Here is an 18,289-nt window from a genome sequence, read left to right as displayed (position 1 = left end):
AATGGGAGCGTGGAGAATTTACACTGAGCTTCTACTGCCCTGGTATGGCCTCCATCTTATAGGTCAGAGAAATCTTCAAGGGGAGGGATTTTTATTTACCTGGAATGAAGGCAGGAGTATGGATAAGATGATCTCTCGATCTTCCTTTCACTTGAGACACACTATGATACTTTGCTGGTCTAAGGATTGTCCTCTGCCCATTAAAATCCATTTAAATTCTTCTCCTGCCAACATCCTAGGGGATTCAGAAGAGCGTGGGTGCTCAGTCTGTCTTCTTCAACTGAATGTTTCTAAGCTCTGCTCCCGAGATGCCATTAGAGAACTGACAGGAATGGGGGAACCGGCTTCTCTTCACAGAGTGAAACTCCCAGACAACCAGCCCCGCATTCCTCTCTGACTCATGCCACCAACCCCCCACAGTGCCCTGCAGGTCAGTGGGCTTGGAACCCTGCCACATCTGGAACCACTGCAGCTGGAATAAGATGTCTATTCTGATATCCAGGACTCACCTCCTCCCAGCCCCAGCCCTGGATCACTCCCTGGCCTGTGCCCTAGGTATTATAAGATGCAGCCAGTGATAGGCAGGGGATGTGAACGAGGGATCTGACCTAGAGCTGCTAGCCTCACCTGGGGAGAACTGATCACAGTTTCTGTGGCTCATCTCTGATTCCTCCACTTGCCATAGTATAGAATCCTCCCAGCCCCTGGAAAGTAGGCACTTCTCATTATCCAGGTCAGTGGATGAGAGCAGAGACGCATATAATTCTTTCATTTGTTGACTGGCTACTCTGTGCTATGTCCTACACTACATGTTGAGTGTAAAATGGTGCACAAAATAAACATAAGCCTTGCATGTAGCTTACTATCTAGTGGTAGAGGCCACCATTAAACAGATTCCAAAATAAATATACAAGCTCAAAATGTAATTAGTGTTACCAAAAAAAGTGGTACATCACTTTACCTACACAAAGTCACTCATACACACACACATGCAAACACACCATCTGTGTCTATCCCTGACGCTTTTTCTGACACATCGTTTCTGCTAGACCCAAGGCAGTGGAAGTACGGACTCTGCAAAAATCCACCAAGTAGATAATCCACAAATCAGGAATAAAGAGTTGACCCAATGTCAGTATGAAATTTCACCTTGGCTATTCATCCGGATATAAGAATCATAACAGAATTGGTCACAAAATTCCATGTGCACATCTAGGTGGAATAAACTTCATTTTCACTTCCTCAAAGTCTTCTATCTCTGAACTAGAAAGGCAAAAAAAATATGTTTTTGAGGAAGCAGAAGGGCATGGAGCCATGGGGAAGAGAGGTGTGAAAAGACAGTTTCGGGTCACTCTGCCTTCCTCTCTCTATGTCCTGTTCTGAAATCACTGAATCTTAGGCCTGAAGACAGAACTTTGGAGGTCTCCACATTCGTTGCATTGCCTCCAAAATCATGCAGACAGTTGGTAACTGATCCAGTTCTTCTAGCTCCTCAGATAAAGGAACTACACAATTCCCTTCAATCATCTCAATAATCATCTTCAATAATCCTCTCTGTTGGGAAGTTCTTCTTTCTTTGGTAAGTCTATTCTTTCTTTCTCTACAAAATTTAATTCCTTTCTTGGTATTTTGTCTTTTAAACCTAAATATACCAAAGGGAAGAGGTAGACACATTATAGCATCTTTTCCCTCTCATTCATGTTTAAGCATTATATGGAAAGTGACCACCCCCTCCTTCTGCTTCAGAGGAAATTCCAGCAGCAGTCCAAGGTGAAAATATCATAAAAGGCCTGGAAGCTAGAGCTGGGACTCTCCTCCCCTGTGGTAGTTAATATAACCCAGATTTAAAAGACCTCCCTCTAACAGGCTGGCAAAATTCAAAGGCAGTTTCTCTGTGAATATTTCCTCCCCTCAAGGAGGATGAATCCAGAAAGGTAAAGGTCAATGGACAGATACCATGTGTGAAAGTTTCTTTGCTTTACCCTGAAACCTTGTTATACAGGAAACAATGGGTAGACTGAAGGATGCCAGAAGTATTTGACTGGCTAAGTTAATTTCTGTAGGGTCAATCTATGATTCCAAGCAAAGTGAAGTGCAGAGTTCCTGTGAATAAATAATTACAGCTGAAATTTAAGCAATATTTAAAAAAAAAAAAAACCAGACCCTTTGGCTTATATTATAATTGGTCTTTGTTCCTTCCCTCATGTTAGAAGAGTCCTTAAGTCAGGTAGTAGTCAGAGTTCCAAAAGCCTTAATCCTTTTCTCTCAAGATCTAGGGAGAAGAATGAACATTTTAGTCCTTCTTGAGTTATTTTATTTATTCCCCTGCCTCCAGCTAGGAAGACACATCAACCTAGTCTGGCCATCTAGGTCCTCCACCAATTCTCCCCTAATCTCTCATTGAACCTATTTCTTTTTATTTTTCCTACTTAGACCTTGCGCTTCAGCCAAGATAACCCATTCACCAACTCCCATCCCGCTACTCACTCCTACATCTAAGCCTGTGATTGAATATCGTCTCCTATCCCCTAGAATGTTGTCTTCACGGCCTCTACTTCCCAGTCTCCCATCAAAACCCAGCTGCTTAAAACCCTTTCCTCCAAAGAGACTTTCTTTGTTAACTCCAACTAACTGAGATGACTTCTTTGCTCCATTTCACCTAACCATTTAGTTTTTCAACAATATTTAATTGCGTAACCCAGCACATGTATGTGTTTACATATGACAGTGGGAGAAATGATGCTTTCTGTCTTGTTTGTTAAAGTTTAAGTTCTGTGAAGGCAAGAACCATGGCTTCTATTTTTGAGGGGAGTCTCTAGTATCCCCACTCCCATCCTTCGAGTTCTTCAGTAAATGCTAAAATTATGGTTGAGATGGACTAACTGCTCATCACAGGATGAGACGCAAAACAACTTTTCTATATCAAGTTCTGAGAGATGGACCAATGATCAATAGAAATACCAAGAATGGGGAGAGTGGCTAACAAAGAAGAGAAATCCTAACTCTGTACTCAATCAGAGACTTCCATACTTTTGACATTGTCTGGGAACATTTGATTAAGTAATTTCCCATAGCAAACCAATATCTAAACTACCACTCAGAAAGAGCTTTGAGTATAAGCTGTATACAGGGAGAAGCATAGCAACTTAGAGCAGTGCCTAGTACATAGCAGATGCTCAGCCAGCATTTGGGGACGGAAGGAACAGTGGAAAGGAAGGATTAGGGGCGGAAGAACAGGATCAGGAAAGTCAACAGCTTCTAAATCTCTCTTTATTGTCATCTGTTAATGTTGGTTGACTTTCCAAGCAAAAGAAAGCCAGTCAATGACTTCTCTGACTGGAGAAACTGGAGGCCACATGGATGCATACAGAGTTAAAAAGAAAAGTAATGTCCTTATGGGGAAGTTCCCTGGATGATGGAAAACAAGACACAGAGAAACAGGAACATTACTAAAAGATCTGGGCTGAGATCTAGCCACCCATGCTGGGGAGGATGAGGAAAGGTTAAGGATATTTCCGGAAGTTGGTCAGAGAAGACTTGCTAGAGGAGGAAAAGGAGATAGATAATAAACCAGAGTTTGGCAAGAAAGAAGCTACAGAATTGAGCACAGAGGACTAGGACTGAAGAAATTACCCATGTGGACCATCAGAAATAAGAGAGGGTAACAAGGGAAACAATCTAAGAGTTTATCTTAGAATGCAAAGGCCTTGTTGGAAGTCAAGAGACCTGAGATGATGGGCGAGTGAATAGTTGATGGGAGGAATTGGTAAGAGACCTGGGAGGCTTAGATTTGTATTGTCTTAAGCATGTGGAGCAGTCAAAAAACATCGCATTCTTCTCCTCCTACCAAGAAGCACGTGGGAGCAGAGCTGTCAGCCCTTCCTCGGGCACTGGACAGGAAAAGTGCTGTCAGCGACATTATTGTAGCATAAAAAATCAAGCTTGGTGCCAAGAGTGAAATGAATACCTCTAAGCAAGTACATTGCCTTTTTTGCTGACATACAAAATCCTTAAACTGATCCCTTTCCCAGAAAGCAGTTTCTTCTAATCTTCAGGTGCCTCTCCCTTGATCCTGGTTTCTCCCTAAGTGGCTCATCATGGACATTCCTTCAAATGCCCTTTGTCATTCAGGAAAGCTAATCTCAAACCAGTCCAGAAACTTTCCAAGGATGATTCTGCTTTCAGGGTCTTCTTAAACCTGTCAGTTCTACCCACACTAGATTATTTTAGATGATCTGTTCTTACAATAGACAGAGGTGGAGAATACGCAAAGACCGATTTGGCCAGTATAAAATGGTGACATGGTTAGAGAAGAACTGTAAGAGCAAAATAACGTAAAAACAAGCCATGTTTTCCAGATAATTGATATTTCTTGAGCACCTACTCTCCAAAGCCTTATGCTAAGTTTATATAGATATATTATTCCAGTACAAAACAGTGCCATCACAGAGGCTCAAATAATGTGACACCTTAGTTGGAGGAGAGACAGAAATAATTGTCACTAGAGAGATCTAGGAAGTATTCCTGGAGGAGAAAATTTTTAAGTTGGGCTTAAATGAAGGATAGGACCTTGATAGGTTGATGAGGAAAGGAATGGCATTCCAGACAGAAAGAATAGTATGTACAAAAGTCTGGAAGCAGAAGAGCATAGAATGAGTTCCAGAACCTAAAGTAGACCAAGAGGTTGTAGTCTAGGTTATGTGAAGGGATATAGAGATAAATGTAGTGTCACTATGGAGGGCTCTGAAGACCAAGCAATGGAATTTGGATTTTATTCTGTATGTAATGGAGAACCAGGTAATCATGATAGCTGCCCCATATTTCTTTGAAATTTCCAGATAAATGATTCAATTTTTGAAGTTTGAGAAAATACAATCTGCACGTTATCATATGGAAAATGACATTTCACATGGATTCCACCATGGAAGCCACTGTCTTTATCAAATTCATCTGCATCTATACAACTCCACTGGACATAAAAATTGGAGGCCAAGGAAGCGTGTAAATTCTCCCTCTTTGGAAGGCCTTTAACAGAAGAGAGATTTTTATCCACCTAAGAAGCTGGTGGTAACAGTTTTGCTTTCAGTCAGGAGGCTCATTCAGATGGCCACGGAAAGTCCTTTCATGGACGTAGGCAGGCAACAGAACAGAGAGATACGTACAAATAATAAAATGTTGAGGAACTGTAAAACAATGGAGTCCTAGGGGTCAGGTAAGGCCAATAAGGCAGCTTTATGGTGGAAGAGACTTTTAGGACCAGGTATGCAAAAAAGAAAGGGACAGGGTTGAACACGGAGGACAGAGAAACAGTACCTAAGGTTGAAGAAGGAGGGAACTGGCCTGTAAAAATCAATGGAGGCAAGTACCAGCAACCACATGTGGTGAGTGTCATGTGTGGGAGAGAGAGAACAAATGAACTCAGCTGGAATGGACAGTCTGTAACAAGAGCCGACCAGGACTCAGTCCATAGGTAGACACCAGTTTCTAGCACAGTACCTAAGTCAACATTGGATGTTATGCTGGCCTTTCCAGAAAGAGAGGTAGGAATTTCAGTCTCCATTTTCCCCTTATACTTTCACAAGACACGGGTTACATTCTTAGTTGTTCTCAACATTGACTCATCCTCCTGTAATGAATCTGAGTGCCCTAGAGTTTGATGCTTTGTATTACACTGAGGGACAAAGTTAGGCTGGGGCAAAGAAGACTGTTGGGCCCAAATTCAATTATACTTAAGAACAAAGTTCTGCTTGGGCTAAACTTACATTCTTAGGACTTCACTACTCATCCTCTGTTCCCCCTGGTCACCCCTTAGGGGATGCTGAATTTTACCTAAACCAGGTGAACGAGTGGTCAGATGTGGGAGTTACGGGTTATTACAGAATGACTTCAGAAGGAGGGCATTGCTTTGGGTCAACTGCCTCTCACAGCCCAGACTCCCTAGGTTAGGGTGCAACATTCTCACTTCTAAGCCCATCTGAATTCACAGATGCAAGTAGCCACAATGGAAATTTCCTGAAGAGTTGACTATCAGAATAGAAACTGCTCTTTGACCATTCTGCACAACCAGTGAAGCCATGTTGACCTAAGCCATGAAGAAAAATTTTGCTGAGTGGAGCAAAACTTTCATACAGCCCAACTGCAATTAGAAGTTGGGGACCAAGGCATCCCTGAAACCCAGCAGGGGAATCCCTCCCTCATGTTCTCTCTAAGCTCCATATTCTACCACAGAAGACAGTTAAAAGGGAGTTGTCCCACACCCTTATGTAGGAAAAAGGTACATTTTGGGATGGTTTGGAGGCATCAAAATGGTAAGCAATTTTAGGGTACAGTTAAGACCTGGCTGCTCAACCCGACAATAAATTACCATCAAAGGCACTCACACGTCAATAGGGAAACAAAACACAAGTGCTTGCAGGACGATGTGTGTTTGATGCTCATAAAAAGGATAAAAATATGGGTCATCATCATGTAATGAGCTTGTAGGTGTCAGAACGTGTGCTGTTGGGGGAGGTAGGGAAGAGAAATGGAGAGGGATCAGCAAACCGAAAAGGAGCTGGAAATCAGACTCTATTCCCAAGTTCTTCCCTTAGGTCGAAGAACTAAGGGTGGGCGATGGGGGACGCAAAAGGATCCCTCTCCCATTTTTTATTTCTCAGGACATCCCCTTCCCTGCTCGCCCCAGCTGGATTTCCAACATATTAATCACCATTCCCATTTTGAAATCATCTGGTCAGGCTATTATTCAAGCATTGTAATGACACCATCAGCCAAGGTATCAATTAGGCAAGTTAGGATAAGAGCAGAGAATAGGGCTGGTCAGAGAGCAGAACACATGTCTGTTTTGGTGTAGGGAACCTACACCACAGCAAGGGCTCCCAACTCTCCTTCTCCGCTTCCCTTAAAAGTAAATGCACTGAATTCCCCAGCCAAGACTCAAACCAAAGCTACTTCAAAAGACCCACTACCTTGCCCCCCCTCAGTCGGCCCTTAACTAGACGTCAGCCAGTCACTCAGAATATGCAGGCGAAGGGCCACAGTTAACCAGCTCTGAGGGGAGCTATTCCTATGGTTGGGGCCCAGCATCAAGGGAGGGAATGCTTCCTCAATCCACACTCTGAACTTCCTTTAAAATCTTGCTCAACATTTTCTCATCCAGAAGGTTTTTTTTTTTTTCCAAATAACAAAGGTCTTCCTATTTGTTGATTCTTTATTTCTTAAATCCAAGAGCTGAGTATCATTTTCCTCCTCAGACTGTTTCCTAAAGACCAGCACTAACTCCTTTTTTCCCCCTGCCAGATCCCTCTGCTTCCCACACCTACCCAAACCCCTTCTCTCTGTCAAGACGGCTCTGTTCAAAGGCTCTTGTTTAGAACAAATGGGTGTGAAGGTATTCACATCGTTGAAATTGGGATTCTGGAAAAAGGAAGGAATCCAAGACTACAATCAAAACTACAGCATAGTAGGAGTCAATTTAGTCATCAAGATGTCCAAGATCCTTCCCATTATATGCTTAGGGAGGTTTTCCGAGTCTTTTGTTCCTAGACTCCAATCACCTTGAGTCATTACCCAGCTCTTTCTCACCTTGCCACTCTCCAGATGGTTACAAGTTCTCCATGGCTTTCTTTCCACACCCACCAATTATCCAGATCTTCAGACAGATGTGAGAGACTAGAGAAGGATAGGAGGCGGATACTTTTATATCTGCCTTTGCACCCAAAGCAGGTGGCTGAGACAACTCAGTTCCGAACACCACCACCAAAACTGGAACTCCCGATCAAAAATATTCGTGTTTGTAGTTAAACCCACATGTTACTATCTGTCTGGCCTCTTAATAGAATGTACTTATTTGCACAATAAGTTCTCTGTACAGTTGTTTATTTCTTGGCCCAGCTGTAGATTAATTATAATGCCCACGTTTACGTTCCTATGGGTGCTGTTCTAAAATCATTTTTAAGTCAGTTATTTAAAATGTTAGATGATATATATTAAAAAAAAAAGAAGATATTCATGTTTGGAATCTTGAAGACAAAGTTCTTACCTATTAGACTGGCTAGGAGAGTGAACAGGCCTCTTCCCAAAGACTTAGGTCCTTGGGTTCCCTTTTGCCCTTGTTCTCTGCCCTTTTTTCTCTAATGTCTTTCCTGCAACTTTACCCTAAACTCCAAAGCACTAAGTTACAGTAGCCAATAGAAAATAAATAAACAAATAAACTTTCAAAATGGAGTAGCCAGGATTTTTAAGATGGAGAACCAAAAAAAAAAAAAAAAAAGAAAATTCAATTAACTTGTAGGCTCCCTAAGGGCAGGCACTGTATTATAATTTTCTTTTTTCAATAAAAGCTTTATTGAGGTATAATTCACATACTATATGATTCACCTATTTAAAGTGTACCATTCAATGTTTTTAATATATTCACCAGGTTGTGCAACCATCATCACAATCAATTTCAGGATATTTTCATCACCCCAAAAGGAAATCCTATATCTGTGGGCTCCACCCCAACACTCCTAGCTCTAGGAAATCACCGATCTACTCTCTCTCACTTCATGGATTTACCTACTTTGAACACTTCATATAAATGCAATCATGTGATATGTGGTCTTTTGTGATTGGCTGCTTTCTGTTAGCATAATATTTTCAAGATTCATCCGTATCGTGGCATGTATCAGTACTTCGTTCCTTTTTTATTGCTGAATAATTCCATTTTGTGAATATTCCACATTTTATTTATCCAGTTGATGGACATTTGGGTTGTTTCCAATTTTCAGCTATTATGAGTAACACTGCTATGAACATTCATATACACATTTTACATGAACATATGTTTTAATTTCTCTTGGGTATATACTTAAGGAGTGGAGCTACTGGGTCATAGGGTAATTCTAGGTTTAATATTTTGAGAAACTACCAGACTGTTTCCTAAGCAGATGTATCATTTTATATTCCTACCAGCAATGTATGAGGGTTAAAATTTTTCCAATCTTCACCAACAGTTATTATTCTCTTGTTTTTATTATTATTATAGCGGTCCTAGTGGTTTTGATTTGCATTTCTTTGATAGCTAACAGTACTGAACATATTTTTCATGTGCTTATTGGCATGTATTTCTTCTTTGGAGAAATGTCTATTCAGATCCTTTGCCCATATGGGCTACTTGTCTCCTTATTATTGAGTTATAAGGGTTCTTTATATATTCTAGATACAAGTCTCTTATCAGATATATGATTAGCAAATATTTTCTCCTATTCTGTGGATTATCTTTTCACTTTCTTGATGGTGTCCTTTGAAGCAAGAAGTTTTTAATTTTGATGAAGTCCATGTATCTATTTTTCTTATGGTGTCTTTATCTAAGAAACCATTACTTAATCCAAAGTCATGAAGATTTACACCTATGATTTTTTCTAAGAGTTTCATATTTTTAGCTCTTACATTTAAGTCTTACATTTAAGATCCATTTTGAGTTAATTTTTGTATATAGTGTGAAGTAGGGGTCCAATTTAATTTTTTTGCACATGGCTGTCCAGTTGTCCCAGCACCACTTGAAAAGAGCACTCTTCCTCCACTGAATTTTCTAGTCTCTCATGTTGAAAATCAATTGACTGTAAATGTGAGAGTTTATTCATGGACTCTCATTCTATTCCATTGATCTATATGTTTATCTTTATGCCAGTACCATACTCTCTTGATTACTGTACCATTGCAGTAAGTTTAAAAATCAGTAAATGTGAGTCTTCCAACCTTGTTCTTCTTGTTCAAGGTTGTTTTGGCTATTTTGGGTCCCTTTAGTTTCTATATGAATTCTGGGATTAGCTTGTCAGTTTCTACAAAGAAGCCAAATGGGATTCTGATATAAGTATTGTGTTGAATCTGTAGATCAATTTGGGAAGTATTGCCATGAACATGGGATGTTTTTACATTTACTTAGGTTTTCTTTAATTTAATTAGGTTTCAACAGTGTTTTGTAGTTTTCAGAGTATAAGTTTTTTACTTTTTTCTTAAATTGATTCCTAAGTATTTTATTACTTTAATGCTATTATAAATGGAACTGTTTTTCTTAAATTCACTTTTGGATTGTTTATTGCAACTATTATAACTTTCTTTTAAATACTCTAGTGATGAACGTAATTATTTACAGAGTACCTACTATGCAGAGAGTACTCTGCTAGGTTGAATGGGAAATAAAGAGTATAAGATTTGGTTCCTAAACTTAAGGAATTTACAATCTAGTTAACTAAAAACGATGCTTTACACACATTTCACCTGTACAATTTTTCGAAAGTATTTTAAATACTTCATCTTACTTGATCCTGACAATACCATTCATTCATTTATTCAAAAGTATTTATTGAGTGACTGGCCGGTAGCACTGTACTAGATGCTGGGAATTAAATGGAGAGGAAAACAAACACAGTTCTTGTCTTCCTGAATATCTCTGTCAAGTTAGGAAGACAGATATTAATCAACTACAAGTTACAAATCATGAAACATACCATAAAAGTGAAGGACATTGAATAGTAAGTAGGACAGGAATTACCATACTCATTTTGCAGAAGAGAAAACTGAGGTAAGCGAGCACTGAGTGTTCTAGAGGCAAAGAGCAATGAACTCTATGAGAAGGGTTAGGCCTTTCAGACTTAACACTGAGTTGTTACATGTTCTGTTACACAGAACATTTCGGTTTTATTTCCTCCCTTCAGCTTGAGGAAAGAGAAGGAAGAGGCAAGTTGATCAGCAGGGATGCGAGGCCTCCTGTTCCAATCAGGTCAGGACACTTCAGCCACCAGTCTTCCTCTCTGCTGGACTCAAGCAAAGAAACAAACAGCATTCTTTGTAGAGAACACGATACAGTCCCTGGGCCCTGCCTGTCATCCCATTGTTCTAAGTATAGGGTGGTTTTATTTCTTTTATTATTTTTAAAATTTTTATTTTATTTATTTATTTTTGGCCATGCCACTGCAGGATCTTAGTTCCCCGACCAGGGTTTGAACCTGGGCCCTGGGCAGTGAGAGCACAGAGTCCCAACCACGGGACCACCAGGGAATTCACTAGGGTGGCTTTAAACTGTTGGTTAGCACTGGCCAAAGTAAGCCAAATGGCTCCTTTCATATTACGTCTCTTTCTCCGGGTTCCAGCCTCCTCAGTGCTAGTCAACCTGTCCTAACTTTTGTGAAAAACAGTCTGGAGTTATAAATACTCTCCCAAATAACTTTAAAATACTTTTTAAAGATTCACAGAAAACTGGGAAAGGACAGGGTTAGAGAGAGCTGACGACTGTTTTATGAATGCATTATAGATAAAATAAAACTATTATATGGTTTTATTTCTTATGTGTTACACATATACGGGGACAAGGGACGGTATACTTAATTAACCAGGGAAGTGGAGGTCTGGCGCTGGCCCAGGATCTTCCCCTAATTCCATCTTGACAAGCAGTGGCAGGACCAAGTCACAGACTGCAATCGTAGAGCCTGGTCCAGAACGCAGACCTCCTGACTCATATTACAGTGCTGGTGCCGCTGCATTTCCAGAGACGTAATACCTCCTTGATCAATTCTTTCGACAAGCATGGTCTCATAGTTAGGACGAGGAGGTACAAAAATAAATAAAATAAAGTTCTGGCTCTCATCATCTGCTCCTCCTCAAGAGTTCACCCCCACCCCGAAGAGTAGGTTAGATTCCACAGCTCCTTTGTGCTTCTATAGTGCTTGTGTGTTATTTCTTTTTTTTAAATTAAATGTTCTTTTTTTGTATTTTGTATTTTTTGGCTGCGTTGGGTCTTCATTGCTACACGCGTGCTTTCAGTAGTTGCGGCGAGAGGGGGCTTCTCTTCGTTGCGGTGCGCGGGCTTCTCATTGCGGTGGCTTCTCTTGTTGTGGAGCACGGGCTGTAGGCGCGTGGGCTTCAGCAGCTGTGGCTTGCGGGCTTAGTTGCCCCACAGCATGTGGGATCTTCCTGGACCAAGGATCGAACCCATGTGCCCTGCATTGGCAGGCGGATTCTTAACCACTGCGCCACCAGGGAAGTCCCTCCCTAATAATTTTTTTTATGTAAACAGGGACAGTCCTATAATAGAACTTCCCCTCTCTTTTTTTTTTTTTTTTTTTTTTTTTAGAGTCTGGATGCATGTGACAGTTTACCACTCTGCCCCTGTGCTTACACTATTTGAACTAACCACATAGTAAGCTGAGCAGTGTAGGCAATCAAATTTGGGCCCCATGACCCTGTTTGGGTGTCTTTACTAATCCCCAAATGCCCACATCATCCATGCCACCCAGTGGTTCTTATCCCTGGAGACACATTAGCACCTGAGGAGCTTTTAAAAACTACCAGTGCCTGGGGCCCACTCCACATCAGCTGAATATCTACATCTGGGTGTAAGCATCACTACTGTTTAAAAGTTCCCACGGGTGATTCTGATCCACAGTGAGGGTCGAGAGCCACTTATTCACACTGACCTGATTCAGTATAAGCCAGAGACGTATCCCAGGAACTGGGGACTAGTAGACAAACAGGGTGATTCTAGCCAAAAACAAACCAACAAACAAAAAACAAAGTAAGGTTCCTTTCACAGAGCCCTTCTCATCGTGTTATAATATAGGCTCACATAGATACAGCCAAAGAAACTGGGCTGGGAGCGTGGGGATGCTTGTCTTTTAGGAACCTCACATTTGGGAGTCCATTCCCAAAGTACTTACAAGGAAAACTGGGGCATGTGTGCGCACGTGTGCGCATGCGTGTGTGCATACACACTCATCCACACGTACACGCCATGTGACCACAAGCAACTTAAAACAAAAAAATGTTAATTGAATTTTGGGGCCTGGGGAAGATCTGAACCTATAATTATTCCTTAGCAAACTTGCTGAACACAGGGTTTCCTTCCTCTGGGACGAGATGAGACGGGTAGCATAATGAACCCTCTTTCATTAAAAAATAAAATGTTTTAGGATAATCATATTCTTCCAAGTTACATTATTTTCTTTTTAAAGAAAGGAAGGATGGTGAGAAAGTGTCAATTTTCAAATGCCCAGTGTTAGGCTGCCACAAATGGCCTCATTTCTCATTCAACTCTCTAGATTCAAATTTAGATCCTTAAGGGAGAACTCGAGTCCCTGCATTATTCCCAGTAGGAAGCTAACTTTTTCACCCCAGCTCTATTCCCAGTTCTCTTAAAAGCAACAGACAGATTCAATGTCAATTGATTCCAGCCAAGCAAAGCTGCAGGAGGGAAGCGGAAGTTGAGGAACCAAAAGGGAGACTCTTTGCCCAGCAGCTCTCTGACCTAATTTTATTGGACTCTCCAGGAAAGAAGTGCACTGTTCATGTTGCCCACCATACAGTTCTTCCCCGGTTCCTTAGGAGGTATTTGGGATGTGGATATAGAGGCAGAGGTGGGGAAATAGCCACCTGGATCCTAGGACTATGGAGGGGGATGGGGGAAATGCAGAGGGAGGCACATGCTCTAATGCATAGAACATGTCTCTCTTCAGAAAGGGGAACAGGGCTTCCCTGGTGACACAGTGGTTGAGAATCTGCCTGCCAATGCAGGGGACATGGGTTCGAGCCCTGGTCCGAGAAGATCCCACATGTCACGGAGCAACTAAGCCCGTGAGCCACAACTACTGAGCCTGCACTCTAGAGCCCCCGAGCCACCACTACTGAGCCTGCGTGCCACAGCTGCTGAAGTCCCTGAGCCTACAGCCCGTGCTCCGCAACAAGAGAAGCCACCGCAATGAGAAGCCTGCGCACCACAATGAAGAGTAGCTCCCGGTCGCCACAACTAGAGAAAGCCCGCACACAACACCGAAGACCCAACACAGCCAAAAAACAAACAAATAAATAAGAGATGGGGGCCTGCAGAGGACAGAGAAGAAGACTGGCACTGATTCTGAGATCTGTGCATTTGTGAGCAAAGAGGAGGGGATGCTTGAGTAAAAACGCCTCCCGACCCAAGCAGGGAAGAGGCAGAGGCCCGTGGTGTTGCAGAAGGTGGAGGGATGTGGAGGCAGAGGGTAGCAAGCCGGAGAAATCCTGGCTCTCAAGGAACTTTTCTTTTAATCAGGGGAACAAGTTTCACTGTAAGACACTCTGCTGGGCACCTTATGGGCACGTTTTGCTCTGTTCTCATGACATCCTGTGAGATAAATAGTCTATTACTCAGTTCAGATTTGGAAACTGAAACTCAAAGGGTTAAGTAACTTGCCCAAGGCCAAAAAGCTAGAACGTTGAGGATCTAGGATTTGAACCCATGTCTGGCTCACTCCAAAGCCCACATCACCATGTTCTTTCTAACACTGTGCAAGAGACTGAATACAATGTCGATGTTTCCCAAAAAGATACAGATCTGGAAGGATGCTCGGCACCGGTCTGTCCAGCCAACTGCTCCTTAGGTTAAATCCCTGCCCTCCCCCCTGGAGCCTCTTCCCTCACCTGAGAACAACCGTGGGCAGGGCCTCTCTGGCTGTGATTGGCTTCTCTCTCCCCCCGCACCCATTCAGGAGGAGAAGACATCAAAGACTGAGGCAGGGCCATAAAGAGAGAGAGGGGGTTAGAAGGGAGCCACCCTGGGCTTGCAAACTGGGTGGGGGTGGGGACCCACCCATTTGTCAGGCTATACTGCATCTCGCTTTCCCCCAAAACTGAGAGCTCAGCTTTTGCTTCAGGGCATGGCACTTAAGCAAAGTTCGGGTGGCCAGGGCGAGAGGCAGGGTGGTGGTGGTGGGCAGGGGTGGGGTGGGGGTGGGGGTGATTGGAGTCATTCTGATATAGAAACAGTGCCACCTCTCCACTCATACCTTGTGAGGCCAAGACACTCAGGTGGGTTCATTTGAGACCTTGGTTGTAGTTTCAGTTCTGCTGCCCCATGGCCGTGAGGAGCTTCTTCCTGTCTCCTCAGCCTTTTTACCTTGTTCTGGGGTAAATCATCACTGGCACCCCCTTTACCTTGCTGAGTGGTTCACTGGAGACCACATGGTGGAGGCAATGCACGCGGCCCAGCAGAATTCCCTGGGCCACAGCCAGGCTACACTTCTTGAAGGACAGCTAGACACCAAGAGTACCTGTGGTCTCCCAGTCACCATCTCCTTCTACCATCACAGCAAACCAGAGCCTCCAAACTCTTTTTGGGTGATGCCTGAACCTGCAACAGTCCTACAAATTCAGTAAAAATGCCTGTGTCTTAGGTCTGCGTGCAGCCACCTCCATTAGCCTGGGAGCCTGGGGCTCTTAAAATGGAGTCAGCAAAGTCCACATGGATCAAGAAGCCCACGTTCTCCTAGGCAAACTGGAGAATCACAGTTAAAACTCCCTCTTTCTCCCGATCATATTCACCACAGAACTGCTTTTTCCTGCATCACCGTAATTATCAACAAGCATTTATTAAAGATTGTTAAATAGGGTGCTGTGCTTGGTGCGTGATATGACAGATATCACAGGTCCTGCCATCAGGAGACATGATATAGGCACTTAAAAATATGCAGATATTGGGAGAGCATCGGCTCTGGGTCACAAGTGCCTGGGTTCAAAGCTCAGCTCTGCCTCTTTCCAGTCATGAGACATTGAACAAGTCCTGTAACTACTCTGTACCTCTCTTTCCTCATCTTTTTTTTAATATATAAATTTATTTATTTATTTTTGGCTGCATTGGGTCTTCGTTGCTGCGTGCGGGCTACTCTTCGTTGCGGTGCACGGGCCTCTCATTGTGGTGGCTTCTCTTTTGTTGCGGAGCACGGGCTCTAGGCACGCGGGCTTCAGCAGTTGTGGCACGCAGGCTCCGTAGTTGTGGCTCGCGAGCTCTAGAGCACAGGCTCAGCAGTTGTGGCGCACGGGCTTAGTTGCTCTGCAGCATATGGGATCTTGCCAGACCAGAGTTTGAACTCGTGTCCCCTGCATTGGCAGGCGGATTCCTAACCACTGCACCACCAGGGAAGTTCCTCTTTCCTCATCTTTGAACGGAGAAGACAAAAGGCCCTACCTTGGGCTTCCCTGGTGGTGCAGTGGTTGAGAGTCCGCCTGCCGATGCAGGGGACACGGGTTCGTGCCCCGGTCCGGGAAGATCCCACATGCCACGGAGCGGCTGGGCCCGTGAGCCATGGCCGCTGAGCCTGCGCGTCCAGAGCCTGTGCTCCGCAACGGGAGAGGCCACAACAGTGAGAGGCCCGCGTATCGCAAAAGAAAAAAAAAAAAAGGTCCTACCTCACAGGGTTGATGCGGTGAGTAACTTAGATGATGCACACACAGCACTTAGTATAGTGTCTGACACATAGCAAGCACTCAACAAGGTAGCCATGGGAACCAGCAAAGTTTCTGAGCGGAAAAGTGGCAAGATTAGGGCCATGTTTTAGGAAGACAAATCTTGCAACAGTGTTTAGGAGGGTTACAAGGGAGAGAATTGAAGGAGAGGAGTTCTTTTACAACAGATAAAGCTTTTACAACAGATAAAGCAAAAAGGCAAGGACAGCCTGAATCAGAGCAGAAGGAAACAATAGCTCTTCATACTCTTGGAGCCTTGACCTGTCAGAGAGACCGTGAGCAACCAGTATTATTCAAAAGCTGACGTGAGAAGGAAAGGCCAGTGAAGTCGGTTCTATTTAGGCTGAAGAAGCCTGAAAAGCATGAATTCTGTTTATAAACTCGTGAATGGATATTACCCTGGAAGCTTCTAAACAGCTTTCCAAATCCCATATAGATACAAATATAGATATAGATAGCTCATACCCCCACTCCCACTAACACAAGACTAGTTGGGACAGTAACAAAAGAGATTATATTGGGCCTAAGATAAAACTAATAACAGACAGGTGGATGGAATACTGCTTTGGGCTCCTGTTGCTCTGATATCTTTAAGGACTGGGCATCCAAGCACATGCTGACAGTACCGCCTACGGGTGGCGACCTGGACATAGTAGCTGCTGGAGTTTCCTTCTAAATCAGACTGCTTAGAACATCCAAAATTTCGTGAACAAAATATTATCAAGCTCGCAGATGATGGCATGTCTTTCCCAGTTTTCTTAATATTTTCTTGACCTTGCAGTTAGATACAATTTTTTAGACCTCATTTCTTTTGGGGCCCATGCCAAGACCATCTTACCCTGACCCTCTGAGCTAGAGACCACTTCTGTGACTTCATTAGAAACTCTATATTCCCCACCTTGGAAATTCTTCAGAAAAGGCTCCCTCACTCTTTTTTTCCTTGTTGGACACAGATCTTCAGCCCCCTTGCAACCGTCATCAGACTTTAATCAGGTGCCAACTGTGTCACTGACTAGTTCTAGAACCTTGAGGAAATCCCATTAAGTGCTCTGGACCTCAGTGTCCTCGTCTGTCAAATGAGGGAAAGAATTCCAAGCACACAAGGCTATTGTATGATTATAAATGAAAGCATGCTGGAACTGTAAAATGCCATTTAAATATTCGTTATTATTACTACAATATTTCAGCATTACGAGAAAGAAAAAGGAGGGAGCTGGCAGGAACTCTGACCCCAACCCTCTTTGACTTACACATGTTGACATTTTTCTAAATCAAACTGCATTTTTGAAATCCTCAGCAAGCTGGAACACTGGTCTTTTCCAAGTGGGTAACACCTGGGCATCTGGTAGGCTGGGCTGAAGTGAGTACTGCATGTCACCCAAAGGATGGAGATTTAGGAATCTTTCATACATCTGTATGTTAGGTCCTGCCACTGTCACTTCCTAGTTGATTTTAGAGGACTTTTAGCCTCTACCTTCTGTGGAGGAGGCTGGGACAGGAGCTAAATCTGGGATGGGAGGAAGTGTAAACTCTGCTCCAGGATGTGCAAATGAGGCCTAGAGGGAATATATCAGAAAACCAGGCACCATCCTTTCCCTTCAGTCCTACCTGTAGTAGTTACAGTAGGATTGGCAGATGTGGGCTAAGGATAGAGGGGGAAGGAGTAGAGTTTCCATGAGCCATAAGGGCAGAGACTGTGTTGAACTGTGTTTAGAGTCAGGCTGATGGTTGTCTGGCTTCCCCAAGGAATAAACAGTACTAACCCTGATCATCCCTCAACATCAGAAAGCAATCATTAGTGTCCGGCTCATTCTCTCCCTTCCTCAAGAGTAAGGGTCCAGGGCTTCCCTGGTGGCACAGTGGTTGGGAGTCCGCCTGCCGATGCAGGGGACATGGGTTCGTGCCCCGGTCCGGGAAGATCCCACATGCCGCGGAGTGGCTGGGCCCGTGAGCCATGGCCGCTGAGCCTGCGCGTCCGGAGCCTGTGCTCCACAACGGGAGAGGCCACAACAGTGAGAGGCCTGTGTACCGCAAAAAA

Source organism: Aethalodelphis obliquidens, unplaced genomic scaffold (genome assembly GCF_003676395.1).
Source record: "Aethalodelphis obliquidens isolate GAN/ISIS:26980383/991018 unplaced genomic scaffold, ASM367639v1 scaffold8, whole genome shotgun sequence".
Classification (NCBI taxonomy): Eukaryota; Metazoa; Chordata; class Mammalia; order Artiodactyla; family Delphinidae; genus Aethalodelphis; species Aethalodelphis obliquidens.
The sequence above is the reverse complement of the archived record's forward strand: the minus strand, read 5'-3'. Positions refer to the sequence as shown.